Source organism: Lagenorhynchus albirostris, chromosome 15 (genome assembly GCF_949774975.1).
Source record: "Lagenorhynchus albirostris chromosome 15, mLagAlb1.1, whole genome shotgun sequence".
In the NCBI taxonomy this organism is placed as follows: Eukaryota; Metazoa; Chordata; class Mammalia; order Artiodactyla; family Delphinidae; genus Lagenorhynchus; species Lagenorhynchus albirostris.
Window position 1 is genome coordinate 87,949,151 of NC_083109.1, and position 15,086 is coordinate 87,964,236.

Genomic DNA, 15,086 nt, shown 5'->3' on the forward strand with positions numbered 1-15,086 from the left:
AATAGAAACTATTTCTCAAAGAAATTTCCTCTAAAAATAGACCAGTTTCTGCTCTCACCTTATTTTACGGAAGCGCATCAGAGGGAATGCTGGACCTGTGTCCAGGTGAAGGTCACTTATGCCTCTTCATGTTATTCCCAGGAATTACTCAAGAACAGATGAAAAGAAAATAGAGGGGAGTTGTCTAAAAAGAGATGTCCATGGAAACAGGTCTTCCCAGCCAGGGAACGAGAGTTTTCTGCATAAATAACTCAAATAAACCAGGACAAAAGCTGCACCGACCCTGCGGGGCTCAGGACCCTGCCGTCTGGCTGGGTGTTACTGCCCACGGAGCTTGAAAAGCCTGTACCAAAGAGCTCCGGGAGCTGTTCCATTTGCCTGTCATTCTTCCCTTGAGCTCTGAAAGGCTTTCTCTCCCAAAATTCAGTTAGTCGTTCTGGAAGAAGCTGCAGAGACAGCCCGACTGACTGGGCTACTTAACTCCGTTCAAGTTACTGAAGATGAACAGATCGCTTTAGTGTCACGGGTACTTGATTTCATTCTCCATTTGCAACAGTGAAAATTGCATGATGGCATGGTAAAATACCCCCAAATTATAATTAATTCTAATTAGCCAACACAATCTTAGTGCACTAAAACCTTCATTAACCAGAACTGAAATAGCCAGAATTGCCATGCTGTACTCCATTTATTTATAAGGGAGAGACAGGTCAAGTAGAAATACAATCTAAAACCAAATTATAATACGAACTTCAGGCAACATTCTGGGATTGGTCTAGCACTGCCCTCGCCGGTAATGCAGACCACATTCAAATTTGCCCATGGGGACCATGCCTTGGTTGACCCCTCCATCTGTCCTGCCAGGCCCAAGTCCCCTCGCCCCTCCACACCCTGGGGGCGTCAGGTCCTCCCCTCTTCTTCCTGGAGGCCTTCCTCCCAGCCTACATTTCTGCCTGGGTCCAGCCACTCGTGCTCATTTCAAACGCTGGGCTGCAGGCTTAGCTGACATTCCTTCCTTGACCTTTGTTTTCACTGCCTTTCAAGAATACATCACTTTTGCCTAGGAGAGTTTAGGACAGGACATACCTTCCACCCACCCCCATCCCAATACCCATGGACCTCACTGCTACAGCCCCCAAATCTCAAGAAACATAACTCAAGGGGTGTGGGGAGAGGTGAGTGGGTGGGCTGTCTGGGAGCTAAGGGGCACCTCCCAGGTGGGCAAAGCATGAACAGGAAAGGCCTCTGTTACCCCACCTGGCCCACCTCACACACAAGGGGGAAAGGAGGCATCCCTCTCACCCCTCAGCCCAGACTGCACGGAGCTTGTTTGCCTATGGCAGCCCTTCTCTCCCCATTACTGGGCAGGTTAACTTCACGTGGAGGGGGTGACACCACCCATCTCAAAGTGGAAATGACCCCCAGAATCCCTTCTGGTGCGAAGACCTTCAGCGACCTGTCCAGGCCGGGGCCACCCACTCCTGTCTCTGAGGCGTCTCAGCCTATTTCCCAGGGGCTCCTTCCCCCAACTCTTCCCTGGTCTCCTGACCCCACACTCCCTTTGACCCCCCCCCCCGCACTCCCTGCAGAGCCCTGGGCTGGACAAGGGGCGGAGTCCTGGCAGCCTAGGTCCCCGCGGAGAAAGGAACCTCCCCCCCCACCCCCGACCTCCAAACAAAGCAAAAAAAATCTAACAAGGAAGCGAGGACCTTACTTGGCCGCGGGCCTTTAGAACGCAAACGAAGCTAAGACGGACAGCAGAACCGAGGCCATTAGGACAGGTTAAAGTGATGACCGTCCCTTCTTGATCATTAATATACACTTAGAAAATCGTAATTCCCATGACGTCCCTGTTAGAGAAAACCTTAGGCTGAAGATGAAAAACGACATTTTGTGTCCGTGTGGGCGATAACCCGCACTTAGAAGCTTAAAGCCGGCTGGGAATTGCGAGGGACCCCGCGCAGGCGCAGAGCTGAGCGCCGGATCACCGCACGTCTTCGCTGCCAGGGGAGGTGAGTGTTCGGTGAGAGAGGAGAGGTGGTAGAGGACATTCGGGAGGTAAGGGTCAAGATGATGGTCAGACGAGCTGAGGGGTGGGCCTTCTGCCGGCTGGAAAGCCGAGTAGAGCGTATGCCTTCGAACTGGGCAGTCCGAGAAGGCCTCGACCGGAGCAGCCGGGACCATAAAGGGACTCGCAGGCGCCTAAGTGGCGACGAAGGCGGCGCTGCGCAGGCGCGGTGTGACCATCGGGCCCGCGCAGGCGCAGTCTGGCGGCGGCCCCTGAGCAGGCGCAGTCTGGCGGCGGCCCCTGAGCACGCGCGGAGTGGACGCCCGTGGTTAGCAGGCTGGTTGAACAGGCTCGTCTACGGTGTCAGGTGTGTCTCGCCCGTCTCTGTCGCCTGTCATGCTTTCCGTAGGGGCGTTTGTGGTGTGCGGCCGCCGCCATGTAGGAGCCTCCGCAGGGAGCCGGCCCTGCCTCTCACGCGCGCGGCTCAGGCCTGCTCTCCCCTCGGCGCGCATCGGGGCGACGCACTCTGCCCTTCTAGCCCGCGCCGGCCGGTGACGCCATCGGAAGGCGACCGGAAGAGCCGGCGCCGCGTCACCTCCGCCCCCTCCCCTCTTCCTGTGTCCCCTCTCCGTATCCCGTCCCTTTTTCCCTTTTCTGACTGCAAAGTGGGCCTCTTTAACCTGTTTCTGGGCCCCGTGGGGAAGAATGAGAAGCAGAGTAGGAGGCGAGGGAGCAAGGAGCGAAGGAAGGTCCTCCCTGCAGATTGTCTGCAATCAGGCCACACTTTGGTTGGAGCAGGTGCACGGATGAATTTGTCTCTTTCAAGTAAACAGGTGTTTAATAACGGTTTCACATTTATATTTAGTATGTTGTCATCACTGCTAAGAGTAGAGACCTCCCTGGCCAGCAAGAGGACCGACCACCCAGGATGACCCACCTTCCAGGGGCTCGGCCCTGGGTGCCCTGTGGGAGAGCTGGGGCCAGGCAGGCTTCTACTGGGGTCTTGCAAGGAGGGGTTGGGGAGGGTGTGTGCCTGGCCTCTGCCCTCACCTCCCTCTTCTCCCAGCCTGTCTTAGCTAAGTTCCTCCAGCTCAGAGGTTACTGTGTAGGTTTAGCCTCTCCGACTTCTTCCTGTTGTTTAGTCACTCGTTACCTTGTGCACCAAGAGGAAGGCGTCCTGGAGCTGCATCCTTCCTGCGTGGGCCATGGGGGCGTGAGTGCGAGGAGTGGGTAAGACTATGGGCATTCGTGCAAAATAAACGTGTTGAAATGTTAGCTGTGTGTGTTCACTTTATGTTTTGCCTTTTACCCTCATTTCAAGCCTATGGTTTATGTAAGTCATTGTTCCAAGGATTTTAGTTTGCTTTAAATCAGAATTACTCTGAAGTTAATACGTAAGCAGATTCTCATGAAAGAAAAAAAACTAGGTGGGGAAGGGGATGCAAGGAGAGTGCTTACGAGAAGTTCTGATCTAAAAATAATCCAGAACGACCATTTCTTGCCACCTCTCCAGGGTAATTGATACATATTGTGGGGGAGTTGCTTTGAGGCTATTCCAGCATCCTGTTTCTCCTCAGATTTTTGCCCAATTTCTGGAAATAGTTATTACAGGGTTGTTTGCCTAATGGTGATATTCTATTTCCCTCATTCCTTCCTTTTTTAGTTATTTATTTTTGGCTGTTCCTGGAGGCATGCAGGATCTTAGTTCCCTGACCAGGGATTGAACCCGTGCCCCCTGCATTGGGAGCTTGGAGTCTTAACCACTGGACTGCCAGGGAAGTACCCCCTTCCTCATTTTTTAAAAAAAATATTTGTTTATTTATTTGGTTGAGCAGGGTCTTAGTTGCAGCTTGCCAGCTCCTTAGTTGTGGCATGCGAACTCTTAGTTGCAGCATACATGTGGGATCTAGTTCCCTGACCAGGGATTGAACCTGGGCCCCCTGCATTGGGAGCGTGGAGTCCTAACCACTGTGCCACCAGGGAAGCTGCTTCCTCATTTGTTAATAACATTTTTTCTGTAGGAAAACACTTCTTCTTCCACATTTATTTATTTGAATATTTATATGAGTATGGGCTGAGATCTTTTGCTCTATGGGAGATTAGCCAATACTGTCATTATTAATTAATGGCACACTCATTATATTAATAAGTAAAGATTACTTTTTCCTCAAATCATTCCAGCTCTGGCCATTAGGAGCCCTTGATATCAGACTCCTTGATATTTACTCCGTGAAGTCCTCAAGGATGTCCTTCTTTCCAACATCCTGTTTGCAGCTGGAGATGTGGGGTCAGTTTGCAAGGAAAAAGAAGTCGTTCAGACGGCTGGTCCCTGGAGAGGCGATTTACTGCATAAATGGCGAAATCGAAGGATGAACACTGATGGTGGCAGTGGTGGTAATGTGGCCATTTGTCGGGTGTATTGGGTAGTGGGTGAAGCATTTGGGACACACTTTTTTATTAAACCCTCATCGTAAACCTAAGCCTCACCTTCGCTATCCTGGTTTTACCCAGGAGGAGGTTGAGTCTGGGAGCCTCAGGGCCTGAGCTGGGTTCACGCTGCCTAAGAAGAGGAGGGAGGGGTTACAGGGAGCCCGTCCTTCTCCATTTGCTGGGCATCCACGCTTGGAGGGAATCCCCACCAGGCAGAGCAGTGCTGCGCTTGCCTACGTTCTTTGCAACGGCTCCATCCTTGCAGGGCAGCTGATAAAAAGGGCCCTTTCTGGGGCTTCCCTGGTGGCGCAGTGGTTGAGAGTCCGCCTGCCGATGCAGGGGACACGGGTTCGTGCCCCGGTCTGGGAAGATCCCACATGCCGCAGAGTGGCTGGGCCCCTGAGCCATGGCCGCTGAGCCTGCGCATCCGGGGCCTGTGCTCCGCAACAGGAGAGGCCACAACAGTGAGAGGCCCGCGTACCACAAAAAAAAAAAAAAAAAAAAAAAAAAAAAAGGGCCCTTTCTGTGTGCACGTGGGCATATGTTACACCCATTCCCAGTGGAGCTCCAGGGGCTAAAAATAATCACGTGTTTTCTGTTTTATCCAGAAAAGAGGAAATGTGCAGTGTTATTTCGTAACATTTACTATTTTGGAAAACTTGAATTTTGTCCGCATGTATTTTTAAAATGTCTTTGGAGCTGTCCTTGGAGGAAAAGACATGATGCAGATTTCACCAAAGGTCCGTCTGCTTTGTTGTCCACATCTTCAGGAAACAGCTCCATGGAGAAGGGGAACCATCCCTCAACACACATGGCCAAGGGATGGACGTGCAAACAACCCCCCAGATCAGGTCATGGGGGTCATAGGAGGAAAGCCAGCTCTCAAGGGGCCCTGGGACCTCTCAGCCCAGGCCAGAGGGGAGAAGGGACCTGCCCAGGGTCCCTTGGCATGGCCTGTTCTGCGTACAAGGGGAGGCGTGCTGCCCCACGGCCACCGGCTGCCTGCAAGAGAGCCAGGCTTCATGGTCCAGGCTCAGCATCGGACCTTCCCCTGACCCCCCTTGGGCTTTGTGTGGCCTTTGTTTCTTGAGGCTTGTTTGCTCCTATGTGAGCCAGTACCGCTGAGACACTGTCCCGGTTGTTTTTTTTTTTTTTTTTTTTTGCGGTACGCGGGCCTCTCACTGTCGTGGCCTCTCCCGCTGCGGAGCACAGGCTCTGGACGCGCAGGCTCAGTGGCCATGGCTCATGGGCCCGGCCGCTCCGCGGCATGTGGGATCTTCCTGGACCAGGGCATGAACCCCTGTCCCCTGCATCGGCAGGCGAACTCTCAACCACTGCGCCACCAGGGAAGCCCTGTCCCGGTTGTTTTTAAGGCTCCCCTGTAGGAGGCTACCAGGCTGATGGTCACAGGCTGGTGATACCAGTGCAGCTCCGCGCCCTTCCTTCTCACTGAGACTCGGAAAGTTAAGAAATATGGAAAGAACAAACAAACAAAGTAAAGGAGACACAAGTCGCCCACAGCACAGGAAGCTGGGAATGTGGGTGTGTAATCACTGAGACCATAGGGATATTTCTGGCGAGCCAAGGGCAGAAGGACTATGGGCAGGTGTGGTTATGGCCGCACCTGCAAGAGCGCCCTTCCTACCCAGACCCTCTTGCATGTGCAGACTTGAGCAGAGGCACTGGGGTGGGGCTGGGAGGGAAGCATTAGAATATGTGGAAAGAACAGAGAACACAAATATGTGGAAAGAACACGTTTCCTATAGATATTCAGTGGTAATTTGAAAATGTAACAGACAAGCTGAAACCTGATCTCAATTGGACAAGCTAGGAACAAAGTCATCCAGGAAGGCAGAGGCTTAATGTGAGAAAGCTCAGTGTCACTGAGGTTATAAAAATGGTGTGACAGGGCTTCCCTGGTGGCGCAGTGGTTGAGAGTCCGCCTGCCGATGCAGGGGACACGGGTTCGTGCCCCGGTCCAGGAAGGTCCCACATGCCACGGAGCGGCTGGGCCCGTGAGCCATGGCCGCTGAACCTGTGCATCCGGAGCCTGTGCTCCACGGCGGGAGAGGCCACAACAGTGAGAGGCCCGCATACCGCAAAAAAAAAAAAAAAAAAAAAAAAAAATGGTGTGACCAAGGTAGAGACAACTGTGCCCTGGAGAGCAGATTAATTCTTCTGGGTTTTAAGGACTCAGGATAAGTCAAAGCAAAAATATATTTGGATCTTTCTAAACCCACTGTATGGTTGCGCCCCCCCCCCCAAGACGGAGGTTCTCTTGCTCTGTGGACGCCCCCTGGTCGTCCAGTCCCTGCCTGACCTACACCCACTCACATGACTGACTTTCCCTTTTCATCCTAGAGCCTAATCAGTAAAATGCCTACATGCTTGCCCCTGGTCCCCCCAGCTAGTGACTTCTAATCTTTAGAGCTAAACATCTCCACCATGGTAGCTTATCACAGGGACAGGGAGGGCCGTGCTCCTCTACTGGTTTCCCTGGTAACTCAACTGATGAGCCAGCCTGACATCAATTCCCCCTGTAACTGGTAACGCCCCCTCCCTTCAGGAGGGAAGACAGTCCCCACCTTGCTTCAGGCGCATAAGGTCCCTGTCCATTAAGCCACTGATGTCTCTGCTGCTGACTCCAGGCTCTCTGGTCTCGAGGCTGGGCGAGGACATGGCTCGTAGGCCTGCAGGGGGCAGCCCACCACCTACTAACGTGATTCACACGCTCATCTGGAGGGACAGGTGGACAGGAAGAACCGCAGTGTTCTAACCGAAGAGTCGAGTACACAGACCCTTTATCAGATACTGAGCTGGTACACGCGCCCGCTGTGGGAGTCCAGACGGGACGGAGCTCTTCTGACTCCAGAGGGACCCGCGCTGCGTCCTGGCAGGGCTGCGTGCTGCTGACGGTTAGAGTGACGGAGTGAAGCAGGGTTATGACTCCGTCGCTCCTGGCGCGATTCTGACACAGCAGGGTCCTGGCTTGCAGGGAAAATGCGGGGATCATGGAGGCTTCTCGTCAGCAGCACACTTTCACCGCAGATAGGAAAACACCCTCACACTGTACTTACACTCCGTGGGTTTGAGATTGTCACACACACAGCCTTTGAAGTAAACACACAGGCCCTTTGGCCCAGCAGTTCTACTTTGGGAATCTATCCTCGCAAAATAATGAGTGACCCCAGCCAAGCTACGTGCAGAAAGATGTTTACTTCTATATAAAACATCAGAAACAATGTAAGTACCTACCAGTCAGGAGATACATTACGATACAATCATATGGTGAAATATTTTGTGTTGTGTTTGTGGCAGTGGAGTATTTCTGAGGTATAATTTCATGGGGGTAAGTTTACAGAGTAGTATGTACAGGAAAAATAGTACAGGTCAAAAAAATGCACAGAAAAACCTGGAAGGCAGGGAGGTTTAGGAAAGGACGCTGACTGTGTGAAAGTATGTCATGTGGAGGGAGGAGAGGAGGGAGGGAGGAAGGGTTCCAGCAAATACAGGGAAGGAGCTTGTGGAAGACAGGGGACCCTCCGAGGCCACCCTTTAACCCCTCCTGACATTTCTGTCCTGCGGCTTGGCCTTCGCTTAGGTTACCAGCCCCAGGATTATAGCTCAAGTTCAGGAGCCCAGTGGCCTTTAGGCTCCCTAAGCTGGACCGAGCCTGGCAGATTTCCAGGGCAGCTGGGCTGCCAGTGGGGCTCTCAGGGCAGTTCCCCAGGCTGGGCCACAGGCTCCACTACTCTCCTCGCCCGCTCCTTCCCCACGCAGGCGTCCCAGAAAGGACAGTCGTTCTCCTCCAGACCCCTCCGTTGTCCTCCTGTCCTCAGCGGGGACCCCATCACCCTGTGGAAGGGAGGTCCTTGCAGCCCAGAAGCAGGCCCAGCCCTCAGGGTGCCCCAGCCACAGTGAGCTCTTCTGGGAAGGAAGTTCCACCCACAGTCAGGCCCAGCTAGTGGCCAGGGCAGGGCCATGCTGACAGCATGGTGGACAGTGTCTTATGTCACCGGGCCTGCACGTCTTGGGCCTTGCCTGCGCCAGCCGGTCGTTTGCCGGGAACTGGAGACGCACAGGTTCTGAAGTGAGACGGCGGTTGTCACCTCCATTATATTCTAACCCCAGGATGTCTTGGGATTGTACTTGAAGGCTGGTGTACCAGGAAATCAACCTATTCTCCGGGGGCTGTGCTGCTTCTACTTGGGTTCTCTGGGTTTGGTGTGTGTGATGGGGGGACCTGACGGAGGGTTCCAGGTGCAAGAGAAGCAGCCCCACCAAGTGTCTTGCCACAACCCGGTGGTGCCTGTGAGCCTGGGCTCAGAACCTGTCAGTCACTCAACCTCTCGGTGCCTTGGTGTCTCCGTCTCTGAAATGGATATGATAGCAGCAGCTATTTCGTAGACCTATTATGAGATATTAGTAACGAACACACGTAGAAACACCTAGAACACAGGGTGGCGTGTGGGAAACACTCCAACGTGTCAGCTTGCTGTAAAGACCAGTCTTCTGTCCTGACGGTAGAAGCAGGCAGCAGTCTGCCCCTAGTGGCCTGGGGTCACCAGGAGGGCCGGTGAAGGACTCGGGGCTGGAGCTGTGCCATTGCCCGTCGATGACATAGCCGCCCTCCAACTGGTCACTCTGTAAACGACACGCAGTGAGCAGGGTCCAGGGTCAGCCCCCAAGGATTCAGTAGGCACGACCTGCCCTGTGCACCCAGTGCCCCTGTCAGTGGATCTGAGCCATCCCGCCCCTGGGAGATGAGGGAGCTGGGCTGTCACCTGAGTGTCTGCAGCTGAGGGTGGACTGACACATTCCAGGACACAGAGCTGGGGCCCAGCCCGTGGCTGCTCGCTTTGACGGCATTCCCTGAACCCCATCTCGGAGCAAGGATGGGGTGGAGCCACAGTCCTCATAAGATTGTTTCCCCTTCCTTGGATTTATGAGCCAAGCAGTGGGGTTGGGATGTGTACGATGGTGGCAAATCTGCCATGAGAGGGCAGACCCGGTAGCCTACCTCCTCCCGACAGAAGTTTCACAGAGTGGACACCTGCGTCTCCTGCAGCATGGGCGGGACCCAGAGAGGACGCACTTCCTTGTCAGTTCTGAAACTGGGGCATGTTGGACGGGGGTCTCCCACCCACGCCAGGCAGCTCTCAAGAGACACGGGCAGGCCACAGCCAAAGGGAAAGGCAGATGCTTCGATGCATGTGTCGGAACAGAGGGAGCAAACCACTGGCAGGCTCAGCATGTACGTACGTACGCACCTCGGGGAGGTGAGAATTAAAACTCCAGGGTTTAACAGCAGTGTGAGCCGAGTCACGGCAAGGGTGTGGGGCACCAGGAGCCCTCCCATCCCGTGGGTGGGGGGGTACACGCGTAAGGTCCTAGAGCCTCTGGGCAGATACTCGGATGTCTCTCCCAAGGCCGAGCACACACTGACTTTGGGACCAGCGAATCCAGAGGTGTCAGGTGCCCCTCGACAGCAGAACGAAGTCACATACAACGTGGGGACAACCGGTGTGAATGCATCTCAGAAATGCCAGTTCAGTGGAGGAAGCAGGGTGCCCACAGCACAACCAGTACAGACAGGCGAATGCACCCATGATGGCGGGAGCGTGGCTAGTAGTCATTCTTGGGGACTGGTGACTAAGGCATTTGGGAGCCTTCTAAGGTACTTGGAACGTTTTGTGTCTTGGTCTGGGTGTGGATTGCACATGTGTTCAGTTTATGAAGCCGTACTCTGAGCATATCCTCACTTTATTAGCGCGACACTCGAGAAACAAAAGCGCCCTGACCAAGGGGCTGCAGTCGTGTCCCACGTGAGGTGCCTGTATGGCCTCGGACAACCCTTCCCATCTGGGCCTCAGTTTTCATGACTGTGGAGCAAGGGGCTGGACGCAGCTGAGGAGACCTGAGCCCTGTCCACAGGCATTTTCACACTGACCTTGAGCCCTGGCCGCAGGGCTCAGGGTTGGGAAATCGCACGGTGACTCACTTCCCTCAGCTCATCCAGAGCCAGCCAGAGCCTGATCTCACTTTTTCCACTTGGAGGGAGCAGCAGGGGGAGGGGCCTCTGAGTGTGGTGGGCAGGTGGGTTTGGGGGGGGGCATCCACCAGCCCTGCTAGCTGCCCCACCTGACCCTCACTCGGGACCCTGGGGATGCAGGTGCAGGGCCGTCTGTGCCCAGGACTCCCACCCTCCTTCGGGCCTCTCCCTGCAGCTGGAAGGGTCTTCTGGCCTCTGCGGAAACTTGTTATCATGATGGTTCAGAAAATCTGAGTAATTGATTAACACTCAGATTGTGAAAATTGTGATGGTTCAATGCTTTCTGTATGTCAGGCTGTGCTAGAGACTGTAGCCTTCAACACATCTGCGTGCTGGGGGCTGGCCCAGGGGTGGAGAGTTGATAACATCTTTTACAGGAGAGTAAACTGAGGTCACTTGCTCAGGCCCCCAAGGTGGTCCCAGTGACCACAGCAATCTGCAACATCACACGCTAGGTGCCTGCTAATTCTTTGCTTTTTGCATTTTCATTGTATTTAATCTTTGTTCATCCCTTTATTTGTTTACTTATTTTAAACAGCTTTATTGAGTTATCATTCACAGACCACACAATGCACCCATTTAAAGGGTCACCTCAATGGTCTTGGTTTATTCTTGGATGAGAGCAACCATCACGTGGTCAATTCCGGGGTGTTTCCATCACCACAAAGAGCAACCTGTACCCTTTAGCTAACGCCCCCCCCCTGCCCCCGCCATGGTCAGGTTTGACTATAAAGGTTGGCGTGGTTGGCAATGTTTAACATGATACCCTGCTGGCTCGGCACAGTGACCCGCGGCCCAAGTTTCCCCTGCTGGGCTCCTGCTTGGGCTGTGCTCTGTGCTGTGTGTCTGCCCAGCTCTGTCACAGAACAGCCGCTTAGGGGCAGGAGCGTGGGACCCGGCCTCCTCCAAGTGGCCCAGACCTGCCTGTACCTTAGAATCTCCCTGGAGTTACTGAAAACATGAATATAAAATAGGAAACAAACGGATATGCCTCATCTTAACCATTGGAAAATCACCTGGCCTGAATACCCAAGATCACAGCACAGTTTGCCCTAAAATCTCCCATGATGGGCGTGGATGCTTGACCCAGCCTGGGACCCCACGGACTACACCCCACGGACTACCCCATGATGGGCCGTATTAAAATAGTTCATATGGCCCAACGTGAGTGAAGACCGGGCTCTCAAATTTGAGGCGCATTAAGCTAGTGAGGGAGCAGTTATTCCCAAGCTTCTCCGTTCATCAGCCTCTTTTGGTCTGTTCTGAAATCTGGGTCATTGGTTCTGTGAGCCCATTCCAGCCGCAGAGGCCCTTGGCCCTGGGGGTACCCTGGGAGGTGTTCACTGACAGCTGCTCCAGCCCTGTTTGAACCAGTCATGCCTCAGATCTGCCTCAACCCTTCTTTCATTGCAGTGGTATTATTTTGAATAAACAGATTTATTTCTCAATCTGGGAGAAATCACTGCATTTGGCCAAAACAGACATGTTTTATGTTTTTAAAAATCAGCTCTACTCTGCTCAAAAAATAAAGAAAAGATGGGCAAAGACAGTCTTGGCTGTTTAGGTGACACCAAGGGAACTCCAGCAAGAAGCCCAGGGACTGAGGGCTGATCCAGTGCCAGGAAGGTCATTTCTGAGCAGGTCACAGGGTGATGAGTCAAGGAGCAGTGCTGCAATGAGTCAAGGTCACAGCTCAGAAACTCGTCAGACACCAGCTGCTGCAGGTCCTGGGCCCCCCCATGAGAAGCACGGCGTGGGGATGGGAGTGGGGAGGGGGCTGCAGGGCTGCGTCTACCAGAGTGTGCTTCGGTGCCCTGGACATTCTCAGTCCTGGCTGCTTCCCTAAGCAAGTGACACCCTTCCTCCCTGCACAGGGGATTGCTGAATTCCAGACATTCCTCCGTCTTGGACCCTCAATTACTGCCTCTCGCATGGCTGTGTGTTAGCTGGACCCGCTCTCACACTGTGCTAAGCTGGAGAGAATGGACCAGATTTTGTTCATGAGAGTTTTCTTGGATCCTGGGGAATTCTAGGCAAAAGTTTGGGATCAACACTTGGATACTCCTCTCTAGCCATACTGAGTTCCCAGTGGCTCCCCAGACGCCACGCCTCTCCATCTGCAGAGACAAAGTGCACCTCCCAGCCGTGTTGTGACACTAAGCTGTTCACACCAGCACCTTTAGCCAGAAGAAATCTCGTCTCTCCCCCCAAACTCCAGAGCACAGCTTCTCTATCCCTTGAAGGTCAGAGCTATGCTCCTGACCCTGTGGCCATTTAGGGCCAGAGCTTCTCTTTCTGATGACCATGTTCTGTGGGCCCCTAGGGTCTGGCATGGATGTGCGTGCCCATTTGGGCGTGTGGAAATGAACACGCCCAGGTGTGAGCAGCCAACACACATGTGAACGTTTGACCACATGAGAACACCTGTCACCCAGGTATTACATGACCTCACGATGACATTACATAGGTGGATAAATAGGCTCAGTGACCTTGCTCGGGGTCACAGCGAGGATGGAGCCAGGATTTAAGTCCAGGTCTGTCTGACACCAAAGCGCAGATTTGTGACTACAGCTTTCTACTGCCTCCCCATGCGCACTGGCCCCTCAGCCTGATGCCCAGGGCCCAGAGAATGAATGACTGGGCTCCTATCTCAAGGAACTTACTTTTTGGAAGAGACTGACATGAAACCACCAATCCCTAGATAAAGTGGAAGGAGCAGTGATAAGTGTATGTCAAGCGTCGCTATGTCTGCATGTTTGTGTCCCCCCAATTCACGTGTTAAATCCTAACACCCAACGTGACACTGTCAGGAAGTGGGGCTCTTGGGGGTGACTGGGTCATAAGGGTAGAGCCCTCAAGAATGGAATTATGTCCCTGTAAGAGCTTCCTCGCTCCTTCCACCAGGTGAAGACGGAGTGGGAAGGAGCTGGCATGAACCAGGAAGGCTCACCACCAGTTTGGTCTGGGCTTCCAGCCTCCAGACTGTGAGCAATGAGTGTCCACTATTTGTAACCACCAGGTATGGTGTTTGGTTATGGCAGCCAGAGCTGACTAAGACAAGGGCAGTATAGGAGCAGAGGGAGGGCCCCAGCTCAAACTGGGGGGCCAGGCAGGCTGCCTGGGGAGTGGACATTGAGATGGGTCTTGAGCTGAAAGAAGTCCAGAGGGATGAGGATAGTTGGGTGGCTTTAGGCAGAGACAATAGGGTGGGTAAAGTCTGGAGCAGCCTGTGAGTACAGGAATTCAGGGACCTCTGCGTGATTCCACGTGGTACGTGGGGCTGGAGGAAGCAGGAAGAACTCTTGAGCTGGGCACTGAGTAGAGGGGCTGGGAGTCAGGTGGGCAGAGTGTCTGAGTGTGGTGGGGAACTGGGACTGGCGAATCCATTGGAAGCGACTGCAGCGGCTCAGTTGAGGGCAGGAGCAGGGTCAGAGAGTAGCCATGGAGATGGAGAGGGGTGGACGAGTCAGGGGATTATTGAGAGAGAGACTCTTCGGATGATGGGGGTGGGTAGGGGGGAGAGAAGGAGGTTTGCTTTAGGAAGGGAGATGGCTGGTGGAAAAGAGCAGGTTGCTGTGTGGGAACGGGAATCTGAAAATGGAATCATTTGCGAGAGGTCCTCTCTCTCCCTCCCTTCTCTTGTACCATCTAGCCCCAGCCCTCCTCTGGCAAACCTCAGGGCTCCGAAGGGTTCCCCTCTCCCTACACTGCAGTGCGCCCTCTGTTAAGATAGTGATCTGTTTCTGAAGTCCGTTGTAGTGAAGCCATCGTGACCTTTGAAACAGATGAAATGTATACTTTTTCCAATTGTGGCTCAAAGGATGTGAGGTTTGTGCACAAGGCAGTTCTAAAAGTGGATGGGTAATTGCTGGTTCTCCTTCCTGTGATGATTTTGCAAGATCACGAACACTCACCCCTCACAGAAAACAACTAGAAAATCTGCACAAAACGCAAAAACGTGCTGCTTGAAGGCATCAGGGACTGAGCGGCAGCTGCAGACAAATTCTGGGTGGGGCTGTACGAAGAGCATTCTGTGGCTTCTAGTCTGGGGCTGGTGCAAGTGGGCGGTGCATGGGGGGAAGAGTGCTCTGGGGAAAACGAGGTTAGGGTTAGGGTTAGGGTACGGGTTAGGGTCAGGGTACAGGTTAGGGTTAGGGTTTAGGGTGAGGGTTAGGGTTAGGGTACGAGTTTAGGGCATGGTTTAGGATTAGGTTTAGGGTTAGGGATAGGATAGGAGCCCCTTATCAGATATATATATATATATTTTCCATTAAAAAAAGTTTTTTTTTAATGCCCGACATTGGAAGTTCTACATCTTGAGTTTTGGGTGGTTGTTTTATTTTGTTTCTTTTGTCGGACTACAGTTTATCATCATCATCTAACATATTTCAAACAGACACAACACACAATGTTGCATTGTACAGATGTACTGGAACTCGGTGTATAGTGCATAGCTATTGACACACACACACTTTTCCCCCCCTGTTATTGTGGTAAGTCACGCTGAAATCCATGTCATCGGGATCGCAAGTGCATTTTCCCCAGTGTCCGCCACACACCCATTTGTTGTCTTTGGACGTTGTCACGGTCTATGCA

General features: G+C 53.2%; 1 long non-coding RNA gene across 4 annotated transcripts; it reads left to right on the forward strand.

Annotated features, from left to right (window-relative positions):
• The first annotated feature begins 2,596 nt into the window (after window positions 1-2,596).
• On the forward strand, window positions 2,597-5,584 carry LOC132504930 (uncharacterized). 4 transcript variants are annotated; one of them, XR_009535173.1, is made up of 3 exons: window positions 2,597-3,238; window positions 3,672-4,402; window positions 4,704-5,584. It is a non-coding gene; the product is annotated as an uncharacterized LOC132504930 (long non-coding RNA). The 4 variants fall into 4 exon arrangements; XR_009535174.1 differs by having other exon boundaries at window positions 4,709-5,584; XR_009535175.1 differs by having other exon boundaries at window positions 5,209-5,584.
• Window positions 5,585-15,086: the final 9,502 nt, after the last annotated feature.